This window comes from Cuculus canorus, chromosome 2, assembly GCF_017976375.1.
Source record: "Cuculus canorus isolate bCucCan1 chromosome 2, bCucCan1.pri, whole genome shotgun sequence".
In the NCBI taxonomy this organism is placed as follows: Eukaryota; Metazoa; Chordata; class Aves; order Cuculiformes; family Cuculidae; genus Cuculus; species Cuculus canorus.
In genome coordinates, this window is record NC_071402.1 from 91,412,444 (window position 1) to 91,434,510 (window position 22,067).

Consider the following 22,067-nt stretch of genomic DNA (forward strand, 5'->3'; position numbering starts at 1 on the left):
CCCAATTGACAGGTGATAGGATGAGAGGAAATGACCTCAAGCTGCACCAGGGGAGGTTCAGATTAGACATCAGGAAAAATTTCTTCACTGAAAGTGAAGCATGGTGTGGTAGTATACAAAATAAAGGAAAAAGACAGGTTTACTGCAGGCCACCAAACTCCACGGAGTTGGTATAGTGCTGTCATTCATGCTAGCCCTGATTTAGGTCCCCATGATTTGCAGCAAACACCAGTTTAGTGTGGGTTTTGTATCTCAGGTGTGTCGCTTAACTTGCCATGTAAATGTTTTCTCCTTTACATTCCTCTGTTAACTCTATCTGTAATCCACTCCCCAAACAAGACAGACTCATATATATGACCCCTAAAGAGACTTCTAAAGCTCAGAATAGAGCAAGTTGTATTTTGACAGCTGTCCTTTGAATCCCAAACTAGAACCCCTCAGGGGACGTAGCATTATGTAATTTTAGTGACAGCACAATTGTCATTCAGCTAGAAAGAAGCATATTGTGATCTCAATGGAAAAGAAAAGCGATACTACCATCTGTAAGCTTATAGTCCTTTTTCTTTGGTAATTTGTACCTTTCATGAAGCGTTAGGAGTGGAAATTACTACAAGCTGTTGAATAAAATGACATCATTTTGCCACCCACAAAATGTTATGAGTTAGACAGCCTAGAAAATGGCATAGCAGTAAGGAAAGAGCAATCTCATGGCAAGTGAGCACTCTTCTTTCTGGAGTAAATGTATGCTCATTGTGTCGGCTGACCACTGTCTCTGTGGAACTCTGACCACTGTGGCCACAAACCCTGGTTCCAATAGTTACTCTCTCCACTGCCTGCAGGAAAGGAATATATAATTGCTGGAAATGCTACTCACTCCTCCAATTCTTATGGAAGAGTCAAACAAAACAGAATTTTGCTTTCAAGCAATTTACTCTAGTAGTAAGTCACTATGCTGCAAAATTAATAAACAGGGAAATTCTGTTATGCAATTAGAAGTTGTTAGGAAGAATAGGATAATATAGACTGAAGATTTCATGGATCATAAAGAAAGAATTTCCTGTCTGTTAATTCTGCAGCTGCTTTAATGTGCTCCTCTTAATGATGGAATACTGGAGGCTATTTTTTTCCATGGTTGAATTCTCTTCCATTACACTACACACACCCTCTTAAGTAACCTGCAGCTGCTTTTATCTGCCAGAACGAATGCTAGTCCATTGTGATATTTTATACACTACAGAGCCCCTGTGATTTCTCCACATACCCTAAATAAAACCAACCTGAAGCTCAAGAAACAGGTCTACAGGTATTAGCAGAATTTTAAAATGCCTGAGATATCCATAAGGTAAATAAAGATTAGGGAAAAAGAAACCAATACGCACTTGTGTAGACAGAGTTACTGACTCACAGTTTCTGGCCAGCTCCACGTGCTGTATAGCAAGAAAACTGTTTTTAATTATTTTTTAATCATCACTTTCTCCCTGATCTGCCCTGTACCCTTCTAGTGGCTCATACTCCAATATCCACCAAAAGAAAAGTTGGACTCTGATGTCGCTATTTCAAAGCCAGCTGCAATTTAGGGGACCAGTAAGCAGGTTTTTTTCCCTTCGTTTTTCTCTTCTGAACTGTGACACCACCTCTCTTTAGAAAAGAAGACCCAAAACTATGGAAGGCTCTAATTCCAGCTGACAGGGCTGCCATTACTTAATGTTTTCTTTATACTTTCAGTAAGTTACATAAACTAATTTGAATGTTTCAAAGCACTAATGAACTTCTTTTCCCTGTAATAGCTGATGCCAAATGCAGTATTTACAGTTTCACAGAAGCAAAGAAAAATGTACAAAGATTCAAGAATGAAGCAAATAGACAACTTTTGAGAAGGAGAGTTAGCTGATTAGGATTTAAGCACAAATGCATACTTTATGTGCATTTCACTTCCTTCAAGCTTGGCTCTTCTATCCCTGCAATCTACAATTCTGCACTTCCAGTACAAGGACTTTTTTTGTTCTAGCTCTCATCAAGCCAACAGCTCCTTTCTTTATTTTTTTTTTTAGCTCTTTGTCTTACTGCTTTGTCTAATGTCTTTATACCTATACTTCTCAGTATTTCCCTTCTTCTGCTATGGAAGCACATTAATTGAGAAATTGCTGTATTACACTATCTATTCTATAGATTATAGAATTATTTCTCTAGTTATGATGTGATCAGTGAAAGAAATAAAAGAAAATGATAATACTCATTGTATTTCTTTCTAAACCAGGCTAACATTCAATGCCCCTTATATTCTTGTACATCTCAAACCTATGCAAGACACACAAAAGAATAACCTACTGGTCATGATTCCCTTAGGTTCAGTAAAGGAATAGGTCTACAGACAGGACTAGAGGAACAGCACAGCACTAGTATGAAGAAAGTTTGGAGACAGTTAAGAAAAACAGTTTGTAAAACAGATAAGGCAAGAGCTTCAGAGTAAGACAAAAAGAAAGGTAACCAGGCATGGACTGCAGTAGAGCACAAGAATATGTGAGAGAAAGAGAAGAAACATCAAAGGTAGAAAGGTATAAAGATGTGTGCACTGTTTCAGGGAGCCAGGGTCTCTATCCACACAGACAAAGAGAGAAGCAATTGAAAAGCAGATCCCTGAGTCCAGCAGACTGTGTGTGCCTGCTGCAAGACCTAAGATACGTTGCAGGAGAGATGGCACCTGGCCAGGTCTCTTGTTCTTAATCTGTCAACCAACTGGAGTCCAAGTGTTCAGCCACATACGTTGACAGCATGAGAGCAGCTGCAAATTACCCTGGCCAGGAGACCCACCTGAGTCTGCTGCATGAATCGGAAACCACAGGACACACCACACTCTGCACTGCAAAACGTTAGTTGCTGAGGAGCAACCAGCCTGCCGTGAGAGAAACCCTCAGGAGGGGCTGTCAATGCCCGCACCTTATTTTTGATAGTTATGAATTAGGCAAAGGCTGTCAGAGTGGCAAATGTTTTAGAGGATGCTAATTCCTGGGTAAACTGGTAAGCTGTTTTATCAAAGTCAAATATAAAATCATGCACTTTAACACAAGGGATCGCGCCATAACCTAGAAAGTAAAGAACGATGTTCAGGAGGCAAAAACTTCACAAAGTGCTCAGGAGCTTTTGGCTATGTGGTGAGAAGGTCAAAGACAGAACATGGTGGGACATTTCTCTAGAAACCAGGGAGATGGAAGGGAGAGCACCTGTGGACAAAGAAGGCAAGGAAAGAGAGAAAATGGGGAAAAAAAAAAGTCACAATCCCCAAGAAAAGACAAATCTTCAAACAAGGTGAAGTCATCAAGGAGGCCAAGGCTAATGGAGAAACATGCCGTCATTCCGCTGAACACAGAGAGTTGTCTTGGAAGTGGGTATAACTATTTCTGAAGAGAGGCAAAAAATGAAAGGACTGCAAATAACAATGATGAAATATAACTAATTTGGCTAGACAGTGATTTAGTCAAATTAGGTTTTCTAGTTTATTCTGAGTGATCTTTTTAACTCCTGATTGGAGACATGCATATTAAACACTGTGTTCAACAAAGTTATCACCATTACTCCTTCATGAGGTAGGAAGAAGAGCTGTGGTAGGATCTTTGGCTTTTGTTTTGGAGCCTGTAGCCAGTATAGTTTCACTAGCTTTCCTGTCATTCCCCTTATGTGTCCATATCATTCCTAAGCAGAGATTTCTGTTTTAAGAGCCGTAACTGTGTCCTTGCCATTTCAGTTTCCTCTAAACTGCTTTCCAGAGAGTTTGGAATCATCGTCCTCAAGGAGAAAAGTTGGTCTTTTTGTAGACAGAACTAAATCTTATCTCATGAAACCTGAGTGTGTTTCTAAGTGCATTTTGTGTGCTAGAGAAGTGTTAGGCACCTACATTACTGATCTAATCCTTGGGTAAACACAACAAAATCAGTGACTGTAGCTTTAGGCCTTCAGCCAGGGAGAAATTAATTTTCCATACTGATGTTCTCAATGAAAAGCTCAGGTATCTCAAGCAGTTTAACAAAACTAAACATGCTAGTTTTTCTGTGAAGGCTCAGTCTATGTGATAAAAACCAAAACTGTCCCCAGTTGCCATCTTGCCAGGATATATTGACTGCACGTGTGCCTACTTCTAGAAAGTAGCAGGCATGTCTTTTTCCATCAAATACAAAATATATTTTCATCAAATATTTTTTCTTTATATGAGCTGAAACACAATTTGTTAAAGCTCTCCATGTAGAAAATTAAAAATCTTACAATTAAGCAGCAATACATTTTGAATGACTTCTATTTTATAGAAACCGTTATGAATTGTTCCTCCAGAGAGGTGAGAAATATTGTGAAAATGAAGGAAAGACGGTCAGTTACTGGGGCATTATGCTAGAGTTGTCACTGAGGCATACAGACTCCAGTGTGGAATCCTGCAGGAAAACAGCAGTAGCAAAGGGGCTGGAGCAGAAGCAGTCACTGGTGGCTCAGAACATTGTAGCACATATCTACTTTCTTCCTTCACCTCATGAAGAAGAACATGTCATTTGATCATGAAACAGACATACCAAGAGCAGCCTGGGAACATTCAGCCAGTTGCATAACCGACCAAAATCCCCTTTTCTATCCAGGCTAGTTTTCATTGAAAACCTTTCACCAAGAGCTACTGTCAGTTCCTTGTGCTCTGTTGCGAGTCATAAGATTCCTCTTAAAGACAGTGAGTTACCAGCAAACAAAATGAACCTCTCTGAAGGTCCTTTGCAAACTTTCAGGTAAATAAAATGTGTTTTATTCCATGTATTCTGCTACTCATGTTACTGCTGGAGAAGAGGAAGGGGAGAGACTTACTCTGTTTTTATGGTATTAAAAATTTATTTATCCTCACATATTGCTTACTGAACTTGTATTATTCATACGTATCAATGATTTCATGTACTCAAAACCAGCAATTGGTTCAAGGTCTGACTTTCCTTTACACCAAAGAACTCTCAGCCTCTGCAAACAACAGAAGCTGAGTTGTAACTACGTGTTTTTCATGTGTAAAAAGCACTATGTGGAGTCTGCGACGGCAAGCAGATCAAGTTGCTAAATCAATAATATAACATAGGCATTTAACCGTCACTCCCACTGGCACAGGGCACATGAGGCAGTGTAAACCAGCAATGTGTCTCACCCTCTAGAAAAAGGAAAGCATTTTTTCTCTCACACCAGCAAGACAATCTGCAAAGCAGATATACTTTTTAATCCAAATTACAATGTAATATTCAAGAAATATGAAAATCTTTGGAAAAACTGACTCAGCTTTGAAACAGTTTCTCAGAGTTTTACACTGCCCTCCACAAACATTAGGACAATAACAGGCAAGGGCTAAGCATGTTTTAGATGGCAGGAACAGGAGCGAGGGGAAATACAGGGTTTAGATGCAGCACTTGTCCACTCAACATTTAGTCAATGTGACACTTAGATCAGATGTAATGAAACCATTATATATATATTTTACTCCAAGTGCAGTGTAAATTTGAAATAACTCAAGCAAAGAACAGAAATGGGTTTCCTGCCAACAGAGTACCCATGCTTTAATGTATAGCAGAGAAAACAGCTGCAAAGAATGGTGATAAACATTCACCATGCAGGCTTACATGTCAAGTAATAGTTCTGCTTAAAGACCCATGCAACAACATTTCTTTGCTTAGAAATATATACCTGGTTCTAGGACCTGCAGAGACTTTCAGCAAAAAATGAATCTCAGCCTTTTAATTAACTATATTAAAATGAAAGGACATAAATAATCAATGAAACTACCTTTTTTTCTCCCTGTGTGAATGAAATGGATATGAATGAAGGCTGCCTGAAAAAACTGTTTTGACTATAGTAACAGCTGGTTGGAGTAAGTACCAAAAGAAGAGAAAGACATTTTGGCCATGCCTCAGGGAATGCACAAGCCAGCCATCCTGTATGTTTACAGGCTCTGGATCCTGTTTAATGCGCAGCAGATTCTTCTTGAGCAGGCAGCACCCGTGGCAAGGGTGTTTGCTTTACCCACTGAGATGTGCTCCTGGCTACAGTTTCTTTCACTTTTATCTCAAAAGTGAAGGCAATATAAGTTTCTCTTGATAACACTGTGTACATAGAGCTTGTTTAGAAATGGAGTTATTTTTTAATGGAAGATCCTGCTTTTAAAGTGTATCTTTTATTGTCAGCACATGACTGACAGGCAGCTGACTTAAGCCTCTAGCAGTCTCAGTCGACAGGCACTGCCTGCACAAACCTACCTCAGTCATCGTCAGCTGAAGTATCCAGACTGAAGCCTCCAGTGCTACCAGGTCTGGAGACAAAATATACTCAAAACTTTTCTGACGAGACACTGTACAGTGATAAGTCTGTACTTCTGCTTCACTGAAAAGAAATTTATACTCAATCCATGTGAGTTGTGTGAGGAACTAATCAACTTATTTTGAATAACTGCAAATTATTTTGGAAAAATATATCATAAATAGTAAATATTATTCTCCGAGTATTCTAGCTGGCAAATATAGGAACAACTTCTAGCATATGAATAACACATGCATTATTCTTTCTTTAAGTTTGTTGTTTCCTGTTCCTTTCATTCAAACTACAGTGAGGCTACAGCTGTCACACAACTCTACTTGGACATTACTACTGTGCAGGCAAAGATCAAAACATGGATTTGAAAAATATAATTATGAGAAATCATGCTGAAAAAAATAAGCTTTGTAGTATCTGTTATTACTATTAACAGCTGTTGTCACAATGATATCTGTCTCAGGACCTTTGTTTGCTGATAAAGTTCAGATACCAGAAGAAGGAAGTGTAGTTCCTTGATACACCTCTCTAAGTCAATACATGTCATTGGCTTTATTACAGCTCCCAGCTACCATGTTCTGAACCGTCCTTCCAAATCAAGCTGCCATCCCACACATGGCTTGCTTTTGCTGGGGGCTCTCCTGGTGCCGTGTATGTACCACATCTGAAACTCTGGGAAATTGTCAGTGTTCTCTCCATCAAGAAAGAAAACATTTTTTTTCATAGGCATATTTAATTATCAATATACTTTGGGAGGAAGATATTGCCCATGGACACCTCAGAATAGTGGTATTTGTTGAGAAGTTAAGAAATCCTGTAGAAGTCCAGGTCTCCAGTCTATTAGGGGGCAGATTCCACTAAAACCTACAGAGCTTGGTTAAATTAGAGGAGGTCTAAACTTGTAGGTGGAGGAAGGGTTATTTGCCTTTGCCACTTTCAAATGCTATTTTGAAATAACATCAGGTACGCTTTCTCGACTAACGCAGTGAACATGTTCAGTGCTGTTTGCTCCTCAGTCTCAGAAACGTCTACCAGGTGCATTTGCTGTGTGCTAGCAGATTAGCCCAGTGGGGAGGGGAGAAAAACCACAGACAGCTGCATCTGCCCGTGCAGAAAGGAAGTGAGAAGACAGCTGTGTTGCCCAACTTCTAGAGTCCCTTACTTTGGAAGGAAAATAAAAAACTACTACCTGGCATAGCTACTAGATGAGCATTTGGGGTGTGGTCTTAACTAATTTATGGCTAGGAGGGCTTGGAGAAAGACAAGCTGACTTCTCAGAGTCCTCTTTGAGCCAACATTATTGCAGTATGTGAAGAAGCAACTGTAAAAGCAGCTGAGGTCCAAGTGGAAAATTCACTGATGAAGATCCACCCCAAACTGAAATACCGGAGTGTTGCCAATGTCAGTAACGTCAGGAAGAGTCATTCATGCTTTGTGTGAAAACTCTGTCTTGCTGGGTGTGTGAATATAGCAGAGTAATCTGTAAGAAGATAAAAAATGCTATCAGCTGCCAAACATATCCTGAGGGTATAAATGGAGAAATGATAAATTATGATCCAATATATCTGGTAATCATGACTGTTGTGGAAACAACCTACAGTCCTGGCACTGCACTTCCAAATCTCCTCTAGACTGAAACATAACTTCTCTCGTGGGTTCCTTGCTGCTGTTACTCAGGACTGACCAGCTTTCCTTGGCATTTCCAGGTCAGAAAGCTATCAAAAGCATTTTGAAGCTGCAAGCACGCCCCTACACAAACAGAATCACAATGCACCTGAACTGGCTGCGTATTTTGATATCTTTTTAAAAAGACATTTATGACAACTCTCCCTTCTGATCTCACTGTAGGGGTTTAACTTCTTCATCCCCTAAATTTCTCTTTGGAGTCCAATGTAGTTCATGTTCCTTATCCATATTTTGTCACTGACAAGACAACAGTTCAAAGATTTAGATAACATCCATTCAGGAAGGAGAAGGATGTTCCAGTTTCCTTAATCCTTGCAAAAAAAAACCACTCTGAATGAAAAGCAGAACTGAATCTCAGGCAAGGTTAAAATGACTCTGCAAAAAGGAGGTTTAAGGAGATATTAGACTGGATGAAAAGAGGTATACTGAACACTCAACAAACAAATCAATCCAATAGCATGTTGTTAATATAAAAATAGTGGTTTTACATCAAATGGCAAGCAAGTTGCACCGCTGCTAATGCTTCTAAGTGAATGCTTAGAAACACATGAGGTTAAGAGTATGGGCTGAAAACCCCAATACTTTAAGAGGAATGACTACTAATGGGTTTTTAAAGCCGTATTGGTGACATGTTGTCTCTGGGCTAATACTGGGGACAGACATTCAGCCACCACTTACCACACTGACATAAGGAGGAAGTCATATTGCTGTAAGCAGAACCTGGCCTCACTGCTCCTTCTCACCTCTGCTCCTCTTTTTCCTCTTGTATTGACACAGCTGTGTCGTCAGGCATCACCTGGCAGAGCACATTGGGGCAGTAATCCTTCTGGCAAACACCCCGCTCAAGGGAAGGGCAACACAGCCGCAGCTAGCTGAAGGTGGGCCCACTGGCAGGCTTCTGGTTGCTGCCTGGAGTTTTGGCAGATCATGGAGCATCTTTAGCCTTGGCTCTGCAGGCACTCACTGCCTGCCAGTGGCTTGCAAGGTGATGCTCAGTGAACAGCCCATAGCATGGGTCTTTTCAGTACACCAAATGTCCTTGTACATCATTACAGTGTCTTTAGTCAGAAACAGGGGTGCTACAGCAAGGAGATTAATTTGTTGCACAAAGCACCAAATGCATTGATTTTTCCCAGAAGTGATTGTGTTTTGTAAGAAAAATTTTTATTTTTAAGATTATCTATTTCTTACTTTGCCTTGTGATCTAATGTACCTTTTTCTTTTCCTTCCCTGGCACCACACTGTCTATTATTTATTTATAGAGTAAGTGAAAATGGGCTAAACTCTTAAAAAAAAAAAAAAAAGAAGATATGGGAAAGGTGTGGTCTCTTCCTGTAGTGCTAACAGCCTAACTTTAGATGCAATGGTATAAAATGGGAGTGAGAAAGCAGAAGACCGAAATGGGCTCATGGACAAAGATTGCAGCGTAAGTACGTTTTGGATGTTCAAATTTTATAATAATATTGTCGACCCACAGGTAATCATTACTCTGCCACCCTGAACACAGATATACCTCATAAATCAATAATTTAGTCATCTCTTGGTCTAGTGGTTCTGAAAATATTTATTGCAAGCCATATTTGTGTTGATTTTTACTCCTCTCCTTTCTGTTGTGAAACAAAAATAATGTCTATGGTTCAGTAAAGCCTAACTTTAGAATTCAAAATACCAAGACATTTAATGTTTAAAAACCAACAGTAATTTTGTGTAGAAGAAACTGGAATCCTAAATTGGATATGATGCTATGTGGAAGCTAGCTCTGAGATCTGAGGTGAGAAGCAGGATGATCAAACAAATAAAAGTGCAGATTTAACACCTGTTTTTGAGGGAAAGCATGAATCTCTGGGACACTTGCAAAGAGCTGAAGAGTAACACATGGTGAAATAAAAGCTCAACTGACAGATTTGGCTGAAGTTATGTCCACAGAAAAAGAAATGGAAGGATCTCAATGTGATCTAGCTGTATAGGTGGAAAAGAGGAGAAAATAACAAAAAATAATCTCTACCAAGCCAGACTGGAAGGATGGTTTACGACATTGGGTCAGATCAATAAGAAAAATTGAGTAAGGCATATAAAGAAACACAGTACAAATTAACATACTCAAACTTGTCTTTCACCCAAAGGGAGTTTAACAGTATGAAGGCCAGCTGTAGTAGACAATCCACAACATGCCATGTCATGCTGTTTTCCACTCTAAACCCCCAGATTCCCCATATTCTTGTGTTAAATTAAACATATTGAGTCATATTTCATTAATTATAGTGAGTTTTTTGTCACACAGTATTCTTTGTGGATGTTTTAGTTAGATTCAAAATACTAATTAATAACGTGTCTGCTTTATCCAACGAACCATGCAAATAACAGTTGTACAGTTGTCTGAGTGTTACAATGTTTATGAAGTCTGAATTTATTTGACTAGCTAGCAGGTGGACCTTCCCCCAAAGAGAACCATAATGCAGTCACAAGGTCAAACTTTGATATAATTTTTTCTAAGAGAATGTGTTTCAACTGTTCTTTTTTTTTTCTCAAGGAAAAGAGCCATCAAGATCAGACGCTGCTGAGTTGATATGAAGAGATGCTCACCATTTGGTCAAATAAGGCTTGAGAGAAGTAGGTTGAAATACCAAATATGAACTGTCCTGAGCAGATTTCATGCCACCTATAATGCAAGATCTGATGTCTCACTCACGTTTTAAAATACAGCACTTCATCTGAGAAGAGCAGCTTAACCAATTCAAGGACATATTCACATTCATGAAAAATCCTTCAGGACTAAACTGTCTTCAGGGTTTTGTCAGTGTGGATTTGACACTAGAAAATAAGCATATGACACAGCATTAGTCTGCTGTGTCATAGGCTACTGAAAATAACTTGCTGGTTCTCACAGAACTGTATGTTAGCTGATGGGTTTCTGCTTCCTCTTCTGCCCGGTAAAGCCTGCAATGTGAGCTTGGCTCTTGGTTGCATCCTGCTGTTTGTCTGAGGCAGGCAAGCAGCAACCCCTGTGCTTCTAGAGCTTCAGCCTCTCCCTGAGCTGGTGATAAGTTACTCCCCGAGTCCTTTCTGCCAATTGTTCTTGGCAAACAGGACCGGGGAAGACTATTGTTGTTGCTGGCTGTTATCTTTGCCTCTGACTCCACTTGGCAATGGTGCAAATCCATCTCTCCGGTGTAGAAACAAGCTGCTGGACTCTGGATGAGTCAACTCATTAGTAAACAAAGAGTTACAAAGGAAATAGGTATCAGTCTTAACAAAATAAATGCATAAAAAGTTTATTGGATGCTGGGGTGTTTGTCCTCCCCAGCATGACACTGCTTTATCTCAGGCCCCAGCCTTCCTATCAGAAAATGGGGAAGTTAGTAGTTTATCAAATTTTAATCAGCTTAAATGTTGATGTATTACTTACATAGCATGGAAAGTATTTTCTGTGTTGTTACTGGTGAAGGTAGGTTATTTTTAATTGTTAACTTATATCTGTTTCTCCATTTCCATGCTTTCTCTGCTTTATGGAGTGTGCCATGCTAACTGGAAAGCTTTCCCTCACCCACTGCTTCTCCTGCCCACACTGTGAAGGAGCCCAAGCCAAGTTGCTCTGCAGGAAGCTCAAGACTGAAGTATTAAATTCTCAAGAAATTTTCTTCTGTGTAGAAGCAGAAATATGCAATCAGATTCAGAAACACAAGTCTTGGCTGAGGTGGGGCAGAGGGAAGGTTTGCAGCTTTTTGGTACGGGGGGTTGGTGGGGTTTGCTTTGGTGTTTTCTTTAAAATAAAAAAAAAAAGACAATTTTTCTATTTTCTCCTTACAATAGCAGCCTTGTCCATAGCTTATGAGGTCCAAAACAAAAAAAACCAAGATTAAACCTATAGCTCAGGAACCAAGAGTGGGAAGGGAGAGACAAAGAGATAGTTATAGAACACGTTCTAACCAGCCACAGCTTGATCGCTTTACTCAGTATGAGTGGACGCATGTTCAAATGTTTTCTTAGCCTCAGTTGTAAAATATCAGTGTGCATCAGCCCACAACACTTTGTCTGTGAAGCAAGTTCTAGCTAATAACATCACGGGGCTCGAGCACCCACTCTATTCACCAGACCCAGCTCCCTCTTCCCAAAGGTCCAGTTGGCAGTCAAAGGAATCAATTTTTTGTTGGTAGAAGATGTGAAAGGAAATATGACAGAGGTGCTCAACAGCATTTCAGAAAATGATCTGCAGAATCGCTCTGAGCATTGGCAGCATCGTATGCAGCTGTGTGTCAACTCAGGAAGGAACTATTTTGAAGGTGAGGAAAGGTGATTTTCTTAATTTGTTAAATAAAAAGTTAGAGGCACAGTCTCAATTTTTGTGTGTGTGTGTGTGTGTCAGACCTTGAGCTATAGGCCAGAGAAGATTTCATTTGGGTTGGGCCTTAGTGTCTGGCCAGCCATACCATTATAGAGGTGAAAACAGAGCCTGGCTCTTCTGAAGTCACGTAGTGCTCCTCATACCCATAAGGACGGTACTATTACTTTTCTCACAGCAGCATTGGGAAAGCTGCACATCTTCCTCATCTGTGAGATCTCCACAAACATATTCCTTTCTCTCATGATCTCTGTTGCTTTTGAAGAGACACTTCAACAGTCAGTCCCCACACAAGCACAAAACAGCTCTGATGATGTTAAAATAAAGCAAGATAGATACATTTCACTTCAGAAGAAAAGCTAGAAGCAAAACCAGCTGTAGGCAAACACTGACTGCTGGACTATCAAGTTCCACATAAAGCAAAGCTAGCTATCTAGAAAGCTTGTTTACAGTGAACTCTTATTACATAAGAGCAACAATGTACTACAAGTTTGGCACAGACAGCAGCTGCTTTGTCTTATGCTACCTTTGCAAGTTAAATGTTTCAAGGTCCCAGAAAGTCTGTCTAATGGCATGGATCTATTTGCTCTACAGGGAAAATGGAAATCTTTGTATTTTCATAACAGAAGTGTGATCTTTCTCCCTCTCCCCCAAGTCACCATACTATGTAATTACTTTCTGTACCAACTTTCAAAGCTATGCAAGATCCAAAGCTACCTCACCACCTACAAGGTACTTCTAACAAACAGCACTGCCTTAGTTCTTTTCCCTGCTCTATATTCACTGACAAATTTAAGTCTGGAAATAAATGAATGATCAGCCATATGATTCTCCTCATTAAGCTTTCTGTGAAATACACGTGAATCTGTATCTACTCAGAAAAGCATCAAGCTGGAATAGGATGGGAGATTCTTAAAGAAAAAAAGAATAAAATAACATACTTCTGGTATTTTTTTCTTTTTGGTTAATGCACCCTCAGAGTTCCTTTACTAATTATGCATCAGATGGCAATACATACACACACATTCTTTGAAATATGTTGTTTGACAAAGTAAAATCCATGGAAAACACGTGCCTGAAGCTAAGTGTATGATGAGATGTCATTAACTAAGATAGAAAGTGTCATGCAAAGGGTAGTACTCAAGGGCTTAAAGGTCACGATGAAATTTGCCAAAAAATCCCAATGGAAAGTTTCCAAAATGGAGTCCTTCAACGAAGTTTTGCCAGGAGGTTTACCTAGAAGGCAGTCAATGGCAGCGTGGACTACAAATTAATTGCATGTTATGTAAATGCAAGTTATTTAATCAACTGTAAAAGTAAAATAGATTTAATCATTTTTCTCTCTACTCTTGAATAATAAAGGGATGTGAATAGAGATATGATTTACTTTCTTGTGCTGTCTACTGTATTAAAGACTTTTTCTTTATTCTCCGTTTTAGACCTCTTAAGATTTATCCCTGCATACACACTTCTCTAAACTCAATTTTGCTTTCATTGTCCTTTTCCCATCTCAGTCACCTCCTTTCTGAGACAAAGCAGACTGTATTTAGTAATCTATGGGAGTACACACTGAACATCATGGTATTACATTATTTTGTTTTCAGTATTGTCCTTTTCTCTCAATACTATCTAATTCCCATGTATCTATTTGGTTTTCAGCCAATACTGCATGATGAAGAGATGTTTCCACTCAGTTCTTCACTGCAACATGTCTATCTTTTTTCCCAGCTGACTTCAGTAAATTTAAAATGTAATATATATAGTATATATATAGTCAGCATTGTTCTCTAATTCATATCACGCTGTAATTGCAGCTCCATCATCAGGTCAGGTTACCTGCTCTTTGTTAGGTCCTTCTACATCTCCTTGTCTCCATGTCTAAATGTGACCAAGTCATTTTTTTCGTCATGTGTTGATTTTACTACGCCACTGCTTGTGTCTTCCCTCAAGTTAAACATTACAGAGCGCCAGCACCGGTACAAACCTTGGGGGAACACTGTTTAACCTTACTTAAGCTCTATGAAAACAACTTGCATCCATGTTTTCCACTGAAGTCTTAGACCTTTTACTGTAAAGTGAACCAAACTGACCTTTTCATGGCAAAGAAAGAAAAAAAATTAAATTAAATTAGAACTCAGCTGTGTAAGCCCTGGTTTAGGCTTGTTGAGGAAAAGCACAGTCAGGGACGAGGTAGGTAAAAGAGGAATGTTAGAGCTCAGAGGGCACTGGTGTTCACTGTGAAGCCACAAAGAGAACAGAAACGAGAGGAGGGAAATCGCCCCTTGGGAAACAACAACTCTTGAGGGCAAGTCCCACATGATGCAAGGAGGCCAAACACATGATGTCCTCTCTCAGTTGTATCTCTGACACCCTGCATGATGAAAGTGGGGACTGATCATTGCTGGAAACGTTCTTTTCCTAGAGGATCTTGTCTCCCGTGAGTGCAAAGGCAGCTGTTGTACCCATTGCTGAGGGTTTATGAAATGCGAAAACCAAGTCATAAAAAAGAAAAAAAAAGCACTAGAACTCTCCAATCCTCCCAGGTATAATTACAGAAAATAACAACAAAAACAAGGTGGCTTCTGGCACTTTTGGTGTTTCGAGGCGTTTACTGTTTTGAGTCTCGACTGCGGTAATGTGTAGGACACATAAACAGTGAAGTTGGCCAGCCAGATGGGGCACGCAACCTGCTAATTGGAGAAAGTCTGCCCTAGCATCCGGCCACTGGTTGACAACAGAACAGCCCCCAGATTGTCAAGTTTTATTTCAAATTTTTAAATTATTATTATTTTAAATGTTGGCTCAGCCACCACTGATCTAAAAATTAAATGCATTTGCGTTTGGTAGGTAAAAGAAAACTCCTTTCTGCGTATTACCTTTCGCCACTTCTCTGTTTGTAACATTTCATAGCAAGAATACAGGAAGACAATTTAACTGCAAATGCCTTGTCTATCCAGGTAGTACCTCTATCCCTACATCTTTGGTTTTATCCTTTTACTTGCTTACACAGAAGTTATGCGGATCCTAGAAGCAAGACATTATACTTATCACCAAACACGGCTACTCCAGCAAGATATTCAGGAAAAAAACCCAACCAATATTCTCTTCCCTGCCTAAATCCACTACCCTTGGACACACAGTACAGTTGCGTGTTGAAAAGAAGCATGATTTGACACCACTTCTTCCCCTTCCCTTCCCTTTCAAATTTTATAGAAGATAAATCCTGAGCCTTTTTGACACAGTTATTTACACTGTAAGAAAAGGTGACAATTGTGTTTTCTACAGATATCAAAATAACAGATTATAAATCCCACTCTTCTCTAGTAAATACCATGTTTTGTTTTGTTTTGTTTTGAATACATTGCCTACAGTTTCTGGACTATACATCCTAAAATGTACTTTGTTATAAAGCCAGCTGGCACTCGGGGCTTCTAATCTTTAGCTGTTTGCCATTCAATTCAATTTCTTCTGATCAAAGGGCTTAACAATATATCAACATACATATAATAGAATACCAGGACTTAATAATGACTCTTAGTTTGCTTTACTAGACTGTCTGGGTCTGCTTTTTTTCTCTTGCTTCTTCATGATTCTGTAATGTAGTGAGGGTCTGACTCTCAGCCCAGTTTTTAGCAAGTAATCCTGTGTGCACACCTAATTGCATGGGGCCACAAACTCTCAGAGTGTTTTGTAGGTAAACTACATACTTGTAATTGTGAAAGATGGTAACTGGAATTATGTTCCACATTGTAAATTATCTGACCTTTCAGTTAAACATCTGTTACCAGCTTAATGGCCACTGAAGGTGTTTTAGAAATATTTTACTACCTTTTAATCCTTTAAGATCACATTGCCAGCTCAGCAATAAGCCAAAATGAAGTCAAAGGGACAGTACTGGTGAAAAGGAGAGCGCCAAGTCCTAACTCAGGCTTGAGTCCTGCCCTTAGTCACAACTATGAGGCTATTTGAAAAGGGTGGGGAGAGTGAAGACTGTCGGGCTCCTCCAAAACAACCATAGAAACTATTAGCATATCACTTCTGTGAGCAGGAGTATAGAAAGCAAAATGAAAATAAGGAATTCATCTTCCTACAGTCCTGTTTATGCATCCAAGTCTGGCAGATAGGAAAAGAAAGACCTATCTAATGGCAAATGAAATTTAAGCTTCATTATCTTTTTGATTTATGAACTGAACTACCACAAAACCAGTAGCCTGTTGTGACATTTTGGTAATTTTACTCTCCACACCTTACAGATAGTATCAACACTGTCAGATGTTCACAATGCATGTTATGAGCCATGAGTGAGATGCCTAACAATTTAAAAAACTTAGAAAAAGTTAGTGTTGAGTTATGATGAACTAATTAATGCTTGATACAGCAAAGAGCATCACACTTTCCATTATTTCATAAACCTAGAATAAGTAGATAGATGAAAAACTTGAAATAATGGATTAAATTTGAAAAAAAACTCCAAATAGTATGGGCATGAAGGTTGTTGGCATGAGAATAGTGCTTACATTTGTCACATTTCTTTACCATAGTTTAGTGTTGCCACTAAAAAAGAGGCACTGCTTGCCTTCATTCCTGAAAATGCATGCCCGATTCCAAAACCGCTGGCTGAATTCTAGCTGTAGTGATGTTAACAGGAATTTTGCTAAAAATGTTCATAGGAGCAGGATTTCATCTTCTGTTTTCCCTGGCACAAACAGAACACACCGTGGGTCCATGCAAACTTCTCTGCTGAGTCTAGGTCTTGCTGGCCAAGTGATCCTGTGTAAATGTTGAATCCCCTTCAAGATGGTAAGCACCGAGCTCGATTCTGCAGCCTCTGCTGCCAGGTGGCAAGTACTTACATAGATGCCCCCTGAGGCTGGTGGGACTACTCAGCCAAGTTCTCTCAAAGAAGTAATAAAAGCAAAACAGCTCTTTGAAAAGCTATATGAGATGCATATCTTCTAATTGAATCAGAACTATCACTTTTCTAAATAAATTAAATAGAATTTATATATTTCCCATTTATGACCACTCTCTCCAACCTTTATCTGGGAGCTAGAATGATAGGAGGATTGATTAGGAATGATTAGGAACTTATTGTTTAATAGTATTTCAGTTTGCTGTGCACTGATTTGCTCTTTTCTTGCTGTGATTTTGCAAATTAATTAATAGTGCAAGGTTCCCTGCACTACCTTGCTAAAATGCTTCACTTTGGGTCCAAGGACACGCTTCTGAAGTAGTATTTTCTGTCTGCTTGATTATTAAACACCAAAAGCGAGCTCTTCAGAGATCAAGAGCAGCTTTTCACTTTTGTATATGTCCATATAGTATCGATTGTAGATAGATACTTCTATTGTAGATACTATATCTATGCAAATTTACAATGCCATCTAAGCATTATTCAAACATGAATTAATGAGTAAGCTGAAAATTACATTTGACATACATTTAAATTTGATACTGCAAAAGCAGTATCTGAACCCTCTTCCGTACTTTTACTCTTCTTTTCTTTACACTAACCAAGAATATGCATAAAATAAATATGGAGAGAAGATGTATCTTGTCATTTCAGAGTGACAAAAATAGGACTAGGATAATGCTGGCAAAAAATGTTTTCCTTGAAATTTAGAGAAAGAGGTGAAGATGCTTTTTCATCACTCATTTTTTATTTTCCTGTTACAGTGCAGTTTTCAGACCATGTTCCTGGCTTTATTTCAGAGGTAAAATGGGAAAAACTCCACCTTTATTATACTTTCCTGTCTCCAAATTTGATTCAAGGTACTTTGCTGTCAGATTCCTGCCTCTTCTATGGGTAATTTGCAGGGATTGCTGCTGAAAGCCCATTAAGAAAGAAGCCCTGCCTGTCACCGGACAAAGGAGGATGTAAAAGCACTTCATTGTTCCTGCTCTGAAGAAAAACAATTTGCCACAGCCAGACCCCTCTCCCAGCAGAGCCAAGTTCGGGGTAATTTATTAACTCTGGATGTCTGATTCCAAGTGAAGGAAACTGAAATGTCATACCTTCATTCATAACACCGTCTCATGGAATTATTTTTTCCGGATTCCTGGGAAGTTGAAATATTTGAGAAGAATATCAGGAACTGTTGTTTTAGCCTGTTTGGTGAGTAGATAATTGCCTTCCAACTCTATTCTTTCGGGAAATGATGTGAGTGCTGCATTGTTCCTAGACGGGGGCAGCGATGTTTTTTAACAAGACACATACATATATATTTTTAAAAGAAACAAAACACAACAAAAACATGCAGTCTAAGCCACTGTACTGAACCAGACTTTTTGAATCTGGTGTAGATAAGAGGTTGGCCCAGACAACGTGTCCACATTTCACATAACTAAGAACATTCTTTAGAAGGGATGTAAGCAATGCTTTCTGTTGAAGAAGAAAAAAAATGAAAAGAAATCTAAAACAAAACCCTTTATGATGTGGGAGTAAAAAGCTCATTATGTTAAGTGATATCAAACATGACCAGAAAAGACCCTAGGGAGAAATTACACTTTTTTATTGGATTCTGTGGGACAAACTAGCCTGGGAACTTGAAAGCAGAGGGAAGGTGCACGTGGAAATCACATCATAAATGAAGAATAATTTCTTACCGTGTGAAAATTATTTGGAAATAGTTTTCAGCTTAAGTTTCTCTTTATGGCAGCCGTTTCAGAGGGAGCATACTGAGGCAATGACCTACAGTAGCACTGATACAATAGCTGCTGGATAACCTTCTTGCAGAGGTATGCGGTCTTGAGACTAGTTCTGTGTTGACAGGCAAAATATAATCAGCACTGAAACTCATAACAAAAGGCTCAGTTTGACTCTTATTCTGAATAAATTTGGACTGAAGATAATGGTAAAAATGCAACTCAGTTTTGAATTTCAGTTTTTCATAGAAGTAAAATTAGGCCTGGAAAGGGAGTAAAGAAGGAACTTTTCTTCTTCAGGAGAGGCTGTAAAGGACAAAGGGACAGCATAAAGAAACTGCTGTTACTGTTCATGCTCTCGTTTGACCACAACACACTCCTCTACGACTTGTATACTCTAAAAACAAAGAACTGAAGGAAGATTTTGCATTTTGTGATCCAGTGGTTGCCACTTCAGTCACAAATACCAGCCACCATCCTACACCAACCTGATGTAGTGGGCTGCACCATTCTTTTCCTCCCCACTTCAACATCTGTCAATGGATGTTTTGAAGGAAATTGCACTTGCTGTACCACCTGCACGTCAAGACTGCAAGAAAATTTCAAAACATAATACATCCCGGTCACCCTACATTTATATTCATATGAATACATACACAAATATATATATATGTATACACACACACACACACACACACACATATATATATATATGGCGTTTTTTACAACCAGAAACAGCAGCCTGTGTTTGACGCCACTTCTCCTGGATACATGGATACATGAAAAGCCTTACACAAAGTGAAAGATACTGTCCTACACCAGGCATTTGTGCAGCATTTGTATTCTGCACTTATGGCACCCCAGACAATGGAATTTACCATGTTTTCCTAATACAATAAGCACTTCTAAACTTGCTCAGAACACAAATATCAAAACCCTACTACCTCTGCATACTTCTTGACTCCAAAAGACTGTTCCACTGCTGTGATGTATTGTGGGCTGCTTATTTTGAAAAGATTCTTGACGCATTTATGCTTTGATAGTTTTAAAGCTAAATCCTCTTTAGGATTCCAAATGCTAATTAGTTGTTTGAAACCAAACTGTTAACTAGGTGTACTATTGTAACTCTACAATTTTTAACATTGTTTTAGTAAATATTTTCTAAATCATGCTCCTTTTTCTTTCAAAGCAGCACATTGGATGGATGTACGGTATTTCCTATTGATGTAATTCAGCTTACAAGCTTTCTAGGTGACGTAGTAAGTATTGGAACAGATTTAGAGAACCATCTGGAGAGGGGATTTTCAGGAACCAGAATTTATTTAACGAGGGCTGAAAACATCTGGAAAGGACAAACTTGGGTCCACTCATAAAGGACTTCTTATGACCTCAAGCAATCTGGGACTAAATTTCCCAAAGCTACAGATACTGAGAAAGGCTGTGCATATTCTAGAACATCTTACAACAAGTGGCATTTTTGCATATACTAGTTTGGGAGAGCACTGGTGAACTACCACCTTACAAACTTTGCAAATGAAGCTTTCAACTTGATTTTATAATTAACTCAAGAGACAACTGAAAATGCTTATCCAGGTCCTGCACTGTTTGCTGCAGCAAGAACAAAAGCAATTTTTCTTGCCATTAGAGAATATGTCCAGGTCATGAAATATTGGATAAATTTCTAGATTACGTCCATGTCAAAATGTCAGTAACACGTAACAAGCAAAAGCCATAAATAGCGCTGAGGTTCCCACCAACTTCCATTACATCAACTTAAATGCAATGTCTGTTAAAAATCCAACGATACTCAGTTGCAGGTCTCCTTGTGTCCACCCAGTGAGTCATCAGCAGAGTAGGCTGAGGAAATGTAAGGTTCTATTTTAAATTACAGTTTTAAAATACAGTATTATCCATCATTCAGTGCAATTCTCTTGAAAGTTGACATTGAAAGGGTCAGCTTTTTCTTCACTGCCTATAAAATGGTGTTACATAAAAATCTGAACCATCCAGGTTCTCATTTGGCCCAGATAAAGCATTTAAGGAGGCAATCTGAAACCTCAGGTAGATATCTCTGCTCGATTTCTAATTAGGAAGAACAAATCCAAGCTGTGGATTTTCAAAGCTACAGCTTTAAGTCCTAACTGGGACTTCTGCAAGCCTTTCTTCTTTCTAATGCTCACCATTGTCTTGAATAAATTTGGTTCTACTTTGCTCATTATTATACATGAAACTACCACCTAAAAAACCCTGCAATGGTATTGCACATAATACTGCACACTCATCAAAACAGGAAGGCACACATGTAAACATAAACAAGTACTGTATTTCTAAGGGTTGAAATATATCTTTTATAAAAACATCCCTTGTTAATCACCAAAACAGATCTAAGCCATTTTTTTTTCTGAATAATCATAAGACTGAACTATTTATGAAAGTTATGTTACTTATTAACATCCTACTACAGCAGCTGCTCTCCCATCTTCCTGCAGATTCTGATGAATCTTGACACACAGACCACAGGCTAGACCAACGGGACTGACCTTACTGTATCTTTACTACTTTGAGAAGTTAATTTAATTTTAAACAATTAAAATAATTGGTCTATTTAAAAGTGTATAGTATAATAATCTCATTAAAATCTTTTTGCAGAAGTGCCCATGTTTTTATTAAGGCACAATATCTATAAGCATAAACTTTTGCCTTAAATCTTCATAAAAGCTGATCCACTAAGCTGGATGGCACTGTAAGAAAGCAGCTCTTGAAGGTTTTCACCTCTGACACAGAGTTAAACTTCAGGTTATAATAAATCTTAATTAGAATCCATAAATATTGTGGGCAACATTGTTCAGATAAGCACACCTTATGTAAATTATGTGACCCGTTCCAAGATTATTTGAGGCAAAATGGTACTGCTAAGTAGTGTCATTTTTTCATCCAGAAAATATCTCCTACAAAATACTGCATTACAACTGAACACACGTACTTACATTCTATACCTCACGTAAGAACAGAAAGACTTCCTAACTTTCCTCTTTAGGATTGCACTGACACCTACTGGGGTGTATTTGTAAATATCAAAATCCAT